Genomic DNA, 16,734 nt, shown 5'->3' with positions numbered 1-16,734 from the left:
AAGTGGCGACTGTTTTCTCTAGTATCTGTTTGATTTCTCTGTTAGACACTTTCACTTGTCCACTGGTTTGAGGGTGGTAAGGTGTCGCTACTCTATGTCTTACGCCATACTTAAGCAGTAGTTTTTCGAGTACCTTGGATATGAAATGCGATCCACCATCACTGACTACTATTCTTGGGACACCAAACCTTGGAAATATTATATTCTTAAAGAGTCTAGTTACTACTCGTGTGTCGTTTGTTGGAGAAGCTATAGCTTCAATCCATTTCGATACGTAGTCAACTGCCACGAGTATGTATTTGTTACCGAAAGAGGATGGAAAAGGTCCCATGAAGTCTATTCCCCACACGTCGAAAATCTCTACTTCCAAAACGCCCTTTTGTGGCATCTCGTCACGTCTAGATATGTTTCCTGTGCGTTGACATCTGTCACATTTCTTAATAGCTACATGTACATCCTTCCATATATTTGGCCAATAGAAACCGGCTTGTAGGATTTTAGAGCAGGTCTTGGATGTACTTGCGTGTCCACCATAAGGAGCGGAGTGACAGTGTTGGATTATATTTTCTACCTCTTCTTCGGGTATACACCGACGGAAAATACCATCGGGGCCTCTTTTAAAAAGTAAGGGGTCATCCCAGTAATAATGTTTTATGTCATAGAAGAATTGTTTCTTCTGTTGGTAGGATAAGGTAGGTGGAACTATTCCGGCAGCTAAATAATTGACGAGGTCAGCGTACCACGGTGTAACAGATATAGCTAAAGTGGTTTCTACCTGTTTATCAGTGTTATTTTCTTCCAAAGTAGCTATAAGTTTATCGTACGAGAAATCATCGTTGATCGATGTTCTTTCCGGTTCAAGGTTCTCAAGTCTAGAGAGGTGATCTGCTACTACGTTTTCAGTTTCTTTCTTGTCTTTGATTTCCAAATCGAACTCTTGTAGCAACAGGATCCATCTTAGGAGTCTAGGTTTAGCATCCTTTTTTGTTAAGAGGTATTTGATAGCAGCGTGGTCAGTGTAGATGATTATTTTGGCTCCGACCAAGTAAGAACGAAATTTATCTAGCGCAAACACTACTGCTAGAAGTTCTTTCTCGGTTGTGGCGTAATTCATTTGTGTTTCATCTAGAGTTCTACTTGCGTAATATATAACATGAAGCTTTTTATCCTTTCGTTGTCCCAAAACAGCACCTACAGCGTAATCACTAGCATCACACATTATTTCGAATGGTTCATTCCAACCTGGTGTCTGCATTATGGGTGCGGAGATCAGTGCTTGTTTAAGCGTTTGAAATGCTTCTAAACATTTATTGTCGAATATGAATTCAGCATCTTTCATTAATAACCCGGTCAAAGGTTTAGTTATTTTAGAGAAGTCTTTAATGAATCGTCGGTAAAAACCGGCATGTCCTAAGAAGCTTCGTACTTCTCTCACAATTTTCGGGGGTTGAAGATTTTCGATTACCTCTATTTTAGCTTTGTCTACTTCAATTCCTCTGTTCGAGATGATGTGTCCTAAAACAATTCCTTCTTGTACCATAAAGTGGCATTTTTCCCAATTAAGTACTAGGTTTACTTTTACACATCGCTCTAGAACTCTCTCTAGGTTTTCAAGGCATTCTTCAAAGCTTTGTCCGCATACGGAAAAGTCATCCATAAATACTTCCATGATGTTTTCTAGAAAATCGGCGAATATTGCCATCATGCACCTTTGGAAAATTGCAGGAGCATTACACAAGCCAAACGACATTCGTCTATAAGCGAAGGTACCAAAAGGGCACGTGAACATTGTCTTTTCTTGATCATCAGGGTGAATTGGTATTTGAAAGAAACCTGAGTAACCGTCTAGATAGCAGAAATGAGAATGTTTTGCTAATCGTTCTAACATCTGGTCAATGAATGGTAAAGGGAAATGATCTTTTCGGGTTGCTTTGTTTAGTTTCCTATAGTCAATGCACATTCTCCATCCCGATTCGATTCGTTTGGTTATAGTTTCTCCTTTTTCATTTTCAATGACTGTTATACCTCCTTTCTTTGGTACTACGTGTACAGGACTAACCCGTTTGCTATCAGATATAGGATATATGATACCTGCCTCTAATAACTTGGTTATTTCCTTCTTCACTACCTCACTCAGGATCGAGTTTAGTCTCCTCTGGTGTTCCCTAGAAGTTTTACAATCTTCTTCTAGCATGATGTGGTGCATACAAATAGAGGGGCTTATTCCTTTAAGATAGGTGATGTTGTAACCTAGTGCGGTTGGATATTTTCTTAAGATATGCAGGAGTTTTTCTGTTTCGAGTCTTCCTAGGTCAGCATTAACTATCACTGGTCGTTCAAGCTCTAAGTCTAGGAATTCATATCTCAGATTCTTGGGAAGTGTTTTCAGGTCTAAGGTTGGTTTCTTAAGGCATTACGTAGGGTCCGGTGTTATTGCTAAACATTGGTTAAGTTTGTCTTCTATAAGATAGTCAGATGATTTGTCTTTTTCTAACTTCGTTTCTTTTATGCATTCATCGATGATATCCATGAAGTAACATGTATCTTCTATTGCAGGTGCTTTCAAAAATTGGGAAAGAATAAACTCAATTTTCTCTTCTCCTACTTCAAAAGTGAGTCGTCCTCGTTTTACGTCTATGATTGCACCGACAGTTGCTAAGAACGGTCTTCCCAGTATAATGGGTGTAACTTCATCTTCTCTAATATCCATAATTATAAAATCAGTTGGAATGTAGAATTGACCTATGCGCACTGGAACGTTTTCAAGAATTCCTACAGGATATTTGACGGAACGATCTTCTAGTTGCACAGACATTTTAGTTGGTCTTAATTCTCCCATTTCAAGTCTCTTGCATATGGATAAAGGCATAACACTGATACCGGCTCCTAAATCGCATAAGGCTTTGTCAATGACAAATTTTCCTATGTGACAGGGTATAGAGAAACTACCTGGGTCTTTAAGTTTAGGAGGCATATTCTGGATTATAGCGCTACATTCAGCGGTGAGTGTAACGGTTTCGCTATCTTCAAGTTTCCTTTTATTAGAAAGAATTTCTTTTAAAAACTTGGCATATGAGGGCATCTGTGTAATAGCTTATGTAAACGGAATTGTGACGTTTAATTGTTTTAGTAGGTCGACAAATTTTTTGAATTGGCCCGCATCTTTGGTTTTAATAAGCCTTTGAGGGTAAGGGATAGGTGGTTTATAAGGTGGTGGAGGTACATAAGGTTCCTTCTTTTCTACGGTTTCCTTATTACTCTCTTCCTTTTCCTTAGGTTCACTTTCCTCCTCAGTTGACTTTTTAGAGTTTTGGTTTTCTATCCTTAGGTCAGACGGTCCTTCCACTTCCGTTCCACTTCTCAGTATAATTGCATGAGCATGGCTTCTTGGGTTAGGTTGGGGTTTGCCAGGAAATGTACCAGTTGGGGCAGCAGTAGGCGCTTGTTGTTGAGCTACTTGTGAAATTTGCGTTTCCAGCATTTTGTTATGAGTAGCCAGGGCATCTACTTTACTTGCTAGTTGTTTAATTAGTTCGCCAGTGTGTACATTCTGGTTTAAGAAATCTTTATTGGTTTGCTGTTGAGAAGCTATAAAGTTTTCCATCATGATTTCCAAGTTGGATTTCCTAGGGGCGTTATTGTTAGGTGTAGATGGAATCGGCTTCTGATATCCCGGAGGTATAGCTGGGGCTTGATTTGGAGATTGTCCAGGTGCGTATAAAGCATTATTACTCTTATATGAAAAATTGGGATGATTCTTCCAATTTGAGTTATAGGTGTGCGAGTAGGGGCTTCCTTGAGCATAGTTTACTTGCTCCGCTTGGATTCCTGTTAGGATTGACAATCTGCAGGAGTGTGACCTTGGATTCCACAGACTTCGCAATTCTGAGTTATGGCAACTACGGTGGCTGGAGGTGATACATTTAAACTTTCAATTTTCTGGACCAGAGCATCCACTTTTGCATTAACATGATCAAGGTTACTTATCTCGTACATGCCAGTTTTCGTTTGAGGTTTTTCTATCATTGTTCGTTCGCTTCCCCACTGATAGTGGTTTTGAGCCATGCTTTCGATAAGTTGGTAAGCGTCAGCATAAGGTTTGTTCATTAGTGCACCACCTGCGGCGGCGTCTATTGTTAACCTCGTGTTGTACAGGAGACCATTATAGAAGGTATGAATTACTAACCAGTCCTCTAAACCATGGTATGGACAAAGTCTCATCATGTCTTTGTATCTTTCCCATGCTTCGAAAAGAGACTCGTTATCTTTCTGTTTAAATCCATTTATCTGGGCTCTTAACATAGCTGTTTTGCTTGCCGGAAAATATCGAGCAAGAAAAACTTTCTTCAACTCGTTCCATGTGGTGACTGAGTTGGAAGGAAGAGATTGAAGCCATCTTCTAGCGCTATCTCTTAATGAGAAAGGAAAAAGACGAAGTCGAATTGCCTCTGGAGTGACACCATTAGCTTTAACAGTATCAGCGTATTGGACAAATACGGATAAATGAAGGTTAGGATCCTCGGTAAGATTTCCAGAGAATTGGTTCTGTTGCATTGCCTGCAACAGTGAAGGTTTGAGTTCAAAGTTGTTTGCTTCGATTGAGGGTGGAGCAATACTTGAATGTGATTCATCTTGCGATGGAGCGGCGTAATCTCTAAGAGCACGAGCTGGTTCTGCCATCTCGGGTATCGAAGGGAAAATATTTTTGAAATCGGGAAGTTCAACAGGAGGGAGATTGTTTGCAGCACGATATTCCCGAATTCGTCGTAAGACTCGGAGATATAGTTCGATATCGTTGATTCGTAAGTAGAATGGCTCGCCTTGTGAGCGAGTGCGTCGCATACAAATCAACGAAAGAAAGAAAAGAGAAAGAAAATCCTTAGTCTCTACAGCGTAACAGAAGAGTTATGATATCGACTAAATAAAAGTCCCCCGCAACGGCGCCAAAAACTTGATCGCGACTTTATGATTCGAATTTGGGGTACAAACTGCAAGTGCACAGTTCTATCGCGTAGTTTTAAAAGATATCGATCCCACGGGGACTTATGAATCGATATACCGTTATCTAAGGTTACTTCGTAAAGCTAAGGCAGGTAATACTTTGATTGTTTGGGGGAAAAGCTAAAACTAAAATAAGATCTAAAATAAATATCTAATAAGCGGATATCGGTATGCAGTTCGTCATAATTAGGGAATCAATTCTTTGTTGGTTTCTTGGTTTTAAAATAAATCTTTTCAGTTGACGCTATTGATTAAAAGTTTTATCTCAAACTCTCGCTCTGTTGAATAAACTCTGATTTTATATTAACGTAGCTATCACTTATAGTTAAGTCAAAAACCACTTTTTGAAAACAATAGAATCCGTAGAAACTCTTTTTAAGAAAACACTAACCGTTTGAACACCCTTATCTCAAACTCTCGCTCTGTTGACTTAGGTTATATAATTAAATTCAAATGCTTAACTCTCGTCCTCACATTCAATCTTTATAAATAATTTTTGAAAAAGGTTAGAATTTAATTAACTCTAAAAATTGCTCTCGCCCTGATCTAGAATTAATGTCCAATTTACACTGTCCAGTCAAAAACTCAAACTCTCGCTCTATTGCTTTTAACTTCTTTATGTCTTTTACTTTCGTACAAAAACCTTGTTATTAAACTTGTAAATTGAGACCGTAAAAAGAGTGATTCTAATTTTAAACTTAATTAAACCAATTTGGTTTTGATTCCTTCATTTCGCTTACTCTACATACCGATACCTAAGTAAATCAGCCAGACATGCTAAACAGACTTAAATAAATATCATGCATAAACAGATTCATCTCAGGCAAATAATATAAATAAACAGTAAAACAGGGCATATATAAATTCAAACAATAATTAAAGAACCTGAGAAATTAAATAGCAGTCTTGAACACTCCACCATAGGTCGGTTGGATCTGTTCTTGAATTCTTCAATCAGGCAGGAAAATAAAAGCGAAGGAATAAAAAACTAGATTCTAACGTAAGGTTAGATCCGGTAAAAGGTACACAATAGTTTCCGGTGTAGAAACTATTGTGCGAAAAAGAATTAACTAAATGCTAAAAAGGAAAATATAAGTTGCAAGGGAAAACAATATAAAACTCGTACAAGTATTGCTGTAAAAATATGCTTAAGCTGCTGGAAAAGAAAAAATGCGAAAAAGCGAAAACGGCAAAGAAAGCTGGAAAAAGTGTCGAACCGAGAGCTTTCCAAAAAGCTCTATTTATACTGATACTTATTGCAACTGCTTCCAAGGATTTTCCGTAAATATAGCCATTACGTTGTAAAAGGGTCAAGCGTGAAAGTAGCTTCAACGTGGTCTGTTGCATTCCTGGTGCCAAAAATATAGGGGAATGGTGTGATGTCCGTCACACCATGTGTGACGCTCGTCACAGGAGTGTGCAAGGTGTGACGCTCGTCACAGCCCTTGTGACGCTCGTCATAGGCATAACGCCTGTGCTTTTTGGGCTGGGCTTTGGCTTTTGATATTTTCTTCTTTTCATTCCTTCCTTTTTGCACCTCCTTTTCTTCCTTTTTTACTTGTGCTTCAAATAAACTACCTGAGATAAATAATAATATAATTTAATTAAATTGAGTCCTAGAATGTGATACTATTTCATGTTATCAAACTCCCCCATACTTAGATCTTTGCTTGTCCTCAAGCAAAATACAGTATAGAACTTGTTTTAAAAATTTTAGCCAGATGAAATTTCAAAACACACATCAATTCGTACTAGGTTGCCTGTAAACCTTGTTTAGAAGTAACTTGGTTTTAATCTTGACATCAACAACCACCACCACAACTTCAGCTAACCTCACCTTATGCATACCAGTTCGAGTAATGTCATTACAGTTATCCTAGTTCCTTTACTCTTATTTCACCTGTTTTCATTCTAGCGAAATCACATTAAGCCCTTTATCTTTTCGCGCACATAGTGGAGTAACCAGTTAGTGATTCTGATCCCCTTTTAGCTAGAAGTTCTGGTACATAAGTCGGATAACTTCGTTATTCAGTCCATTGCAAATTGCGGGGGATCGGACCGTAGTCCGCCCTACCAAGTTCAGTACTAGATACCTGTTGAACCAACTCATAATGGATCTTTCATATTATGCTTTTGTATGAACTGCAACCTTTAGATTAAATGATCTGGTAAGGATCACCTAACTTAATTAGTGCATTTCATGATATATATATATATATATATTTTTTATATGTTACTTTGGGAATCATTCACTTATATTCATCGGCCTTCCACGTAGTTTGCTATTGAGATGGTGCTGACTTCTCGTATAAACTACTCGGGGTTACTATAAAACTAAAAGTTCAAGGGATTGGTATAATAGGTACTTATCCCGATCTAACATGTTGAGGTTCTTATAGCGTTGTTATGGTAATAATTTTTGTCTTGATTTCACTCAGGTTTTATAAAATAAGCGACCTTTATACTTATTGAGTGTGATGAATTTTTGTTATGGCTCATGAAAATTGAGGGGAATAGATAATAGAAGGTTTTCACATTTGGGACTTAACTTAAAATAAATCTATATTATAAGAAATATTATTTTATTATTAATATTTATTTTTTTACTTTTTTTATATAAGGGAAATAACAATGAAAAGAAAGATACATACTTGAAAAGAAAAAAGGAGGATAGAAAGAACATGGTTTTCCCCCCATACTTGAATGAAACATTGTCCTCAATGTTTGAAGGAAAAAATGAATTACAAAAAGAAAGGAAAAAACTAAAGTTAAGGTTGCCTGCCGCCTCTTGTTCTTGGACCTGGTGATCTTTGACGTACTTCTAAGTTGTCGAACCTGCTAAGCAAATCAGTGAACCGCAGGTCGGTTATGGCATTCCTCTCTTCCTGCTGTTGTTGCATTTGGGGCATCATTTGCATCATTTCGAGATTCTGTGCTTGCATACCATCAATAGCATCCATGATGTCGTCGTTGGTTGCAGGCCTTCTTCGTCGACGACGTCGGGAGGATGGGCCTGCTGCAGTATCAGAAGGGTTGAGCGGGACTGATTGTTGTGCAGGAGCGTTATCACCTTGCTCCATGTCTTCGAACTCGTCTGCAGACGGGTTTGTATGTGAAGGCTTGGTAGCTTCGGGAGCATTCAGATCATAGAGGTGGCGGTTGGGATTGGTGACATCGGTTAAGGCAATGTTGGATAGAACAACGCTTGGGACTGCCTGGTTATTCACCATGAGGTAATATTTTCCGCCTACTCTGTTCTTTATTAGGCGGCTGGACCGACAGTAGCCTATATCCATAAAGAGGGGAGGTAAAGATTCTAAAGTTTGGAGTCGGTCCCCTAGGTTTAAGCCAAGTGCTATGGTGGTGACTAATCCACCAATTACAAAAGGTTGACGGCCTCTAGCACATAAGGTGCAGATATGATGAAATAGGAAGGAGGCGGCGTTTACCTTAGCATTCGGTTCGAAGACGCATTCGAGGAAGAATAGTTCCTTTGCGTTGACCTTGCTGTTGTTCGGTCTTCCAAAGACTGTGTTTTGTAGGATGCGGATAAAGTACCGGATAGTTGGGTTATGTATATGGGAAACAAGGAGCTCTTCCCAGTTGTTGGCATCTACACCGAATATTTTCCTAAAGAGGTCGTAAGTAGCAACTGTGCTCCAGTTTAGGTTTGGAGGGATTCTGGGGTAGACTTGACCTTCTATGGGGAATTGTAGCATGGTACTCAATTGGTTTTGGGATAGGGAGTACTCGGTATTGAACATACGGAAGGTTGCGGTACCGGTTAAGAATTCGTCCTCACCGGTGGGAGTGTTGTATGCATATGAACTTAAGAATTCTAAGGTTAGGGATGGGTAGGTGGGTTGATTATGCCTGCATAGAAAGGTTAGATCGGCAAGGCGGAGCATGCACTCGATACCTTGAAGTAATCCTAATTGTTTTAAACAAGTTGAATCAGGATACCTGGTAGAAGTGACACCGCGTTGTTGAAAGCGCTCGAATTGCTCCTTTTGATAGTTTTCATCTTCGGATCGGAAGATGATATTTCCGAAATTCTGATTTCCCGTCATACTGATGAATGAATGTAAAGGAGTAATAAAGAAAAGAAATGTATTTGATATTAGAGAGTGGTTTGTGGTGAATGAAGGAAGGTTTGGTGGGTATTTATAGGAAAAAATATTTGGAAGTTGGAAAAGAGGTGGTTGAAAAGTGAATAAATGTGGGTTAATGGGAATTAATGGGGAAGGTAAAAAGGTGAAAGGGTGTAACGTTCGTCTCCAACGGCTCTGTAACGTTCACCTAGTCAGAAAGATCTAACGCTCGTCACAGGGGCGTGACGGGCGTAACAAGTTCTTGGCGTGCCGCCCGTCATAGATTGTGTGACGCTCGTCACACAGTCTTTTTGGCATGGCTTCAGCTAGCGTTCTTCCGAATAACTTTGGTAATTTATTTTTTTTATTATTTATTTTGTTTTGCTTCAGATTATTTTATTTTGCTATTTAATTTTCCTGCATGCTATTCTACTTTTTTTAATAGTGCATAAATGTATTATGTTCTTAATAATTTATGTAGGCAGCAACAGTAGGGAGCATTTTTTTTTTGATAGATATTGCATAATTCATAATAAAATAGGATAATTCAATAGCTTCATAAAATGATCATAATGTAACACTGGAGAAAAACAAAAATGCGAAAGAGAAACAAATACAAACATAACTTGAAATAACATTAAATAATAAAACTAACTAAAACTGGATAACTAAGAAAAACGACTTCTATCCATCTGCATGATCTCTGGCCGGAGGAGCAAAGGAGTTAACACGGTATAGTAACTCGTGAAACTGATTTGTCATACTGTTCATGTATCCCAGAAATTCGTGCCTCAAGCTAGTGAACTCTTCTCTGAGGGCGTCTTGTTCTGACATCAAAGCTTCAATGGCAGTGTTATAATCAGTTTCGGGCATATGATGTCTAAGGTCGGATATTGTCGATTCTTCGGTCTGAACAGGTTAAGGAGGAGGATCAATATCATAATAACCAGATGGTTTCTGAGGGTCTGATTCAGCATAAGGAATCAGGTCATCACAAATCTCATAGTCCTGGATGGATTCAGTGGATCTAGCAGGAGAGGGGGTTTCGTTCAGATTGTAGAGCCAGTTATTGCGGTTATGAACACAAGTCCTAGGATCGGGCATGGTGAATAGGCAAAGGACTTGGTTATTAATTATACGCTCAAACTCATCAGATCCTAGGTTTGCTATAAACATAGTGTTGAAGAGGAAGGGTATACTCATAGTAGTAATGCCACAAAAAGGGCTTAAGTCAAGCATAGGCTGACGTAATCCGATAGCATTACCAATCATGGTTATCAAACCGTCTATTCGAATTGGAGCTAGTTCATCTTGGATAACGTGGTCCAAATTTGCCAACATAAAAGTGGCACCGTTTACTGGACGGTTCTGGGAAGCACAAAATATGATGAAGAGTTCATCACGTGAAACTGTGGTACTGTTTGGCTTCTTCCCAAATAAGGTGTGGGTCAGGATCTTATGGAAATAACGGAAGGTCGGGTTATGTATGTTTCTAGAGAGAAACTCATGTTCCTCGGGATCGTCATTTCCAGTCAAGTTACCCCAAAAGTGTTCAAGTTCTCTATATTCAAAAAGTTCTTCTTGGCTCACTGTGAATGTGTCAAAGGATGTAGGGAAACCTAAAAGGTTGGTAAAATCTTGAAAATTAAATTGGTACTCCATGTTAAACATTCTGAACTGGATAAAACCTCTGCTTATTCCTTTTCCATGGCTGGGTAGATAGATCAGAGAACTAAGGAATTCTAGAGTCAGTCTCCGGTAAGTGACAAATTGTCTATGGATAGGAGCGGTTTCCCACCCTATCTGACTCAGCAAATACAGGACACTTTGTCTTAGTCCAAGGGCAGTCATTGCCCAGTCATCAGCATATAGACTAGGTAGCATCTCTCTCGTGGCTAGTTCCTCAAACTTTTGTTTCTGAGCTGTTCCTCTGAATTTGATACCCATACGATCAATTTGTCCCATCAGGTTAGTGTTAGCTAGAGAAAAAAAAACAAGAGTTTTAGTCAGGATTTGGCCAAATGCCGAAAGAAGAGAAAAGTTTTTAATAAATTAAAATAAATTAAGAATGAATACTAAACAAAAATTAAAAGAATAATTAAGGAAGAAATAGAAAAATAGAAAAATAATAATAGAAGAAAATAATAAAATATTTGTGGGTTGTCTCCCACTAAGCGCTTTGTTTAATATCGCAAGCTCGACATAAAAACTATCAATTATAATCTATAAGTTCTTGAGGCATTTCGTCTAAGTGCAAGACTTGCGAATCTTCAGTGTTTTCTGCATAGTGATAATGTTTTAGACGTTGCCCGTTTACGGTAAATGGTTCCATAGATTTGCCTTTAATTTCTACTGCTCCACTGGGAAAAACATTGATGATTTGAAAAGGACCTGACCATCTAGATCGTAGTTTTCCCGGGAATAACTTTAGCCTGGAGTTAAATAAAAGGACTGTATCGCCTTGTTTGAAGATTTTCCTTGATATGCGCTTGTCATGCCATTGTTTTGTTCTTTCTTTGTAAATTCTGGCATTTTCGTAAGCGTCTCTTCTGAGTTCCTCTAATTCGCTTATATCAAGGATTCTCTTTTCACCGGCGGCTTTATAGTTTAAATTTAGATTTTTAATAGCCCAATAGGCTTTATGTTCTAATTCTACAGGGAGGTGACAGGATTTTCCATAAATTAGCTTAAATGGGGTTGTCCCTATGGGAGTTTTGTAAGCAGTTCGGTAAGCCCATAAAGCTTCTGGTAATTTCAATGACCAGTCTTTCCTTGAAGTGGCGACTGTTTTCTCTAGTATCTGTTTGATTTCTCTGTTAGACACTTCCACTTGCCCACTGGTTTGAGGGTGGTAAGGTGTCGCTACTCTATGTCTTACGCCATACTTAAGCAGTAGTTTTTCGAGTACCTTGGATATGAAATACGATCCACCATCACTGACTACTATTCTTGGGACACCAAACCTTGGAAATATTATATTCTTAAAGAGTCTAGTTACTACTCGTGTGTCGTTTGTTGGAGAAGTTATAGCTTCAATCCATTTCGATACGTAGTCAACTGCCACGAGTATGTATTTGTTACCGAAAGAGGATGGAAAAGGTCCCATGAAGTCTATTCCCCACACGTCGAAAATCTCTACTTCCAAAACGCCCTTTTGTGGCATCTCGTCACGTCTAGATATGTTTCCTGTGCGTTGACATCTGTCACATTTCTTAATAGCTACATGTACATCCTTCCATATATTTGGCCAATAGAAACCGGCTTGTAGGATTTTAGAGCAGGTCTTGGATGTACTTGCGTGTCCACCATAAGGAGCGGAGTGACAGTGTTGGATTATATTTTCTACCTCTTCTTCGGGTATACACCGATGGAAAATACCATCGGGGCCTCTTTTAAAAAGTAAGGGGTCATCCCAGTAATAAAGTTTTATGTCATAGAAGAATCGTTTCTTCTGTTGGTAGGATAAGGTAGGTGGAACTATTCCGGCAGCTAAATAATTGACGAGGTCAGCGTACCACGGTGTAACAGATATAGCTAAAGTGGTTCCTACCTGTTTATCAGTGTTATTTTCTTCCAAAGTAGCTATAAGTTTATCGTACGAGAAATCATCGTTGATCGATGTTCTTTCCGGTTCAAGGTTCTCAAGTCTAGAGAGGTGATCCGCTACTACGTTTTCAGTTCCTTTCTTATCTTTGATTTCCAAATCAAACTCTTGTAGCAACAGGATCCACCTTAGGAGTCTAGGTTTAGCATCCTTTTTTGTTAAGAGGTATTTGATAGCAGCGTGGTCAATGTAGATGATTATTTTGGCTCCGACCAAGTAAGAACAAAATTTATCTAGCGCAAACACTACTGCTAGAAGTTCTTTCTCGGTTGTGGCGTAATTCATTTGTGCTTCATCTAGAGTTCTACTTGCGTAATATATAACATGAAGCTTTTTATCCTTTCGTTGTCCCAAAACAGCACCTACAGCGTAATCACTAGCATCACACATTATTTCGAATGGTTCATTCCAATCTGGTGTCTGCATTATGGGTGCGGAGATCAGTGCTTGTTTAAGCGTTTGAAATGCTTCTAAACATTTATTGTCGAATATGAATTCAGCATCTTTCATTAATAACCTAGTCAAAGGTTTAGTTATTTTAGAGAAGTCTTTAATGAATCGTCGGTAAAAACCGGCATGTCCTAAGAAGCTTCGTACTTCTCTCACAGTTTTCGGGGGTTGAAGATTTTCGATTACCTCTATTTTAGCTTTGTCTACTTCAATTCCTCTGTTCGAGATGATGTGTCCTAAAACAATTCCTTCTTGTACCATAAAGTGGCATTTTTCCCAATTAAGTACTAGGTTTACTTTTACACATCGCTCTAGAACTCTCTCTAGGTTTTCAAGGCATTCTTCAAAGCTTTGTCCGCATACGGAAAAGTCATCCATAAATACTTCCATGATGTTTTCTAGAAAATCGGCGAATATTGCCATCATGCACCTTTGGAAAGTTGCAGGAGCATTATACAAGCCAAACGGCATTCGTCTATAAGCGAAGGTACCAAAAGGGCACGTGAACGTTGTCATTTCTTGATCATCAGGGTGAATTGGTATTTGAAAGAAACCTGAGTAATCGTCTAGATAGCAGAAATGAGAATGTTTTGCTAATCGTTCTAACATCTGGTCAATGAATGGTAAAGGGAAATGATCTTTTCGGGTTGCTTTGTTTAGTTTCCTATAGTCAATGCACATTCTCCATCCCGATTCGATTCGTTTGGTTATAGTTTCTCCTTTTTCATTTTCAATGACTATTATACCTCCTTTCTTTGGTACTACGTGTACAGGACTAACCCATTTGCTATCAGATATAGGATATATGATACCTGCCTCTGATAACTTGGTTATTTCCTTCTTCACTACCTCACTCAGGATCGAGTTTAGTCTCCTCTGGTGTTCCCTAGAAGTTTTACAATCTTCTTCTAGCATGATGCGGTGCATAAAAATAGAGGGGCTTATTCCTTTAAGATCGGTGATGTTGTAACCTAGTGCGGTTGGATATTTTCTTAAGATATGCAGGAGTTTTTCTGTTTCGAGTCTTCCTAGGTCAGCATTAACTATCACCGGTCGTTCAAGCTCTAAGTCTAGGAATTCATATCTCAGATTCTTGGGAAGTGTTTTCAGGTCTAAGGTTGGTTTCTTAAGGCATTACGTAGGGTCCGGTGTTATTGCTAAACATTGGTTAAGTTTGTCTTCTATAAGATAGTCAGATGATTTGTCTTTTTCTAACTCCGTTTCTTTTATGCATTCATCGATGATATCCATGAAGTAACATGTATCTCATATTGCAGGTGCTTTCAAAAATTGGGAAAGAATAAACTCAATTTTCTCTTCTCCTACTTCAAAAGTGAGTTGTCCTCGTTTTACGTCTATGATTGCACCGGCAGTTGCTAAGAACGGTCTTCCCAGTATAATGGATGTAACTTCATCTTCTCTAATATCAATAATTATAAAATCAGTTGGAATGTAGAATTGACCTATGCACACTGGAACGTTTTCAAGAATTCCTACAGGATATTTGACGGAACGATCTGCTAGTTGCACAGACATTTTAGTTGGTCTTAATTCTCCCATTTCAAGTCTCTTGCACATGGATAAAGGCATAACACTGATACCGGCTCCTAAATCGCATAAGGCTTTGTCAATGACAAATTTTCCTATGTGACAGGGTATAGAGAAACTACCTGGGTCTTTAAGTTTAGGAGGCATATTCTGGATTATAGCGCTACATTCAGCGGTGAGTGTAACGGTTTCGCTATCTTCAAGTTTCCTTTTATTAGAAAGAATTTCTTTTAAAAACTTGGCATATGAGGGCATCTGCGTAATAGCTTCTGTAAACGGAATTGTGACGTTTAATTGTTTTAGTAGGTCGACAAATTTTTTGAATTTGCCCGCATCTTTAGTTTTAATAAGCCTTTGAGGGTAAGGGATAGGTGGTTTATAAGGTGGTGGAGGTACATAAGGTTCCTTCTTTTCTACGGTTTCCTTATTACTCTCTTCCTTTTCCTTAGGTTCACTTTCCTCCTCAGTTGACTTTTTAGAGTTTTGGTTTTCTATCCTTGGGTCAGACGGTCCTTCCACTTCCGTTCCACTTCTCAGTATAATTGCATGAGCGTGGCTTCTTGGGTTAGGTTGGGGTTGGCCAGGAAATGTACCAGTTGGGGCAGCAGTAGGCGCTTGTTGTTGAGCTACTTGTGAAATTTGCGTTTCCAGCATTTTGTTATGAGTAGCCAGGGCATCTACTTTACTTGCTAGTTGTTTAATTTGTTCGCCAGTGTGTACATTCTGGTTTAAGAAATCTTTATTGGTTTGCTATTGAGAAGCTATAAAGTTTTCCATCATGATTTCCAAGTTGGATTTCCTAGGGGCGTTATTGTTAGGTGTAGGTGGAATCAGCTTCTGATATCCCGGTGGTATAGCTGGTGCTTGATTTGGAGATTGTCCAGGTGTGTATAAAGAATTATTACTCTTATATGAAAAATTGGGATGATTCTTCCAGTTTGAGTTATAGGTGTGCGAGTAGGGGCTTCCTTGAGCATAGTTTACTTGCTCCGCTTGGATTCCTGTTAGGAGTTGACAATCTGCAGGAGTGTGACCTTGGATTCCACAGACTTCGCAATTCTGAGTTATGGCAACTACGGTGGCTGGAGGTGATACATTTAAACTTTCAATTTTCTGGACCAGAGCATCCACTTTTGCATTAACATGATCAAGGTTACTTATCTCGTACATGCCAGTTTTTGTTTGAGGTTTTTCTATCATTGTTCGTTCGCCTCCCCACTGATAGTGGTTTTGAGCCATGCTTTCGATAAGTTGGTAAGCGTCAGCATAAGGTTTGTTCATTAGTGCACCACCTGCGGCAGCGTCTATTGTTAACCTCGTGTTGTACAGGAGACCATTATAGAAGGTATGAATTACTAACCAGTCCTCTAAACCATGGTGTGGACAAAGTCTCATCATGTCTTTGTATCTTTCCCATGCTTCGAAAAGAGACTCGTTATCTTTCTGTTTAAATCCATTTATCTGGGCTCTTAACATAGTTGTTTTGCTTGGCGGAAAATATCGAGCAAGAAAAACTTTCTTCAACTCGTTCCATGTGGTGACTGAGTTGGAAGGAAGAGATTGAAGCCATCTTCTAGCGCTATCTCTTAATGAGAAAGGAAAAAGACGAAGTCGAATTGCCTCTGGAGTGACACCATTAGCTTTAACAGTATCAGCGTATTGGACAAATACGGATAAATGAAGGTTAGGATCCTCGGTAGGATTTCCAGAGAATTGGTTCTGTTGCACTGCCTGCAACAGTGAAGGTTTGAGTTCAAAGTTGTTTGCTTCGATTGCGGGTGGAGCAATACTTGAATGCGGTTCATCTTGCGATGGAGCGGCATAATCTCTAAGAGCACGAGCTGGTTCTGCCATCTCGGGTATCGAAGGGAAAATATTTTTGAAATCGGGAAGTTCAACAGGAGGAAGATTGTTTGCAGCACGATATTCCCGAATTCGTCGTAAGACTCGGAGATATAGTTCGATATCATTGATTCGTAAGTAGAATGGCTCGCCTTGTGAGCGAGTGCGTGGCATACAAATCAACGAAAGAAAGAAAAG

At 39.0% G+C, this 16,734-nt stretch overlaps 2 non-coding genes across 2 annotated transcripts; both read left to right on the top strand.

The window, feature by feature from the left end:
• The first annotated feature begins 4,195 nt into the window (after window positions 1-4,195).
• On the top strand, window positions 4,196-4,302 carry LOC127124275 (small nucleolar RNA R71). Its single transcript, XR_007803889.1, has one exon. It is a non-coding gene; the product is annotated as a small nucleolar RNA R71 (small nucleolar RNA).
• An 11,761-nt stretch (window positions 4,303-16,063) lies between these two features.
• On the top strand, window positions 16,064-16,170 carry LOC127125132 (small nucleolar RNA R71). Its single transcript, XR_007804591.1, has one exon. It is a non-coding gene; the product is annotated as a small nucleolar RNA R71 (small nucleolar RNA).
• Window positions 16,171-16,734: the final 564 nt, after the last annotated feature.

Source organism: Lathyrus oleraceus, chromosome 2 (assembly GCF_024323335.1).
Source record: "Lathyrus oleraceus cultivar Zhongwan6 chromosome 2, CAAS_Psat_ZW6_1.0, whole genome shotgun sequence".
Lineage (NCBI taxonomy): Eukaryota > Viridiplantae > Streptophyta > Magnoliopsida > Fabales > Fabaceae > Lathyrus > Lathyrus oleraceus.
The sequence above is the reverse complement of the archived record's forward strand: the minus strand, read 5'-3'. Positions and strand labels throughout refer to the sequence as shown.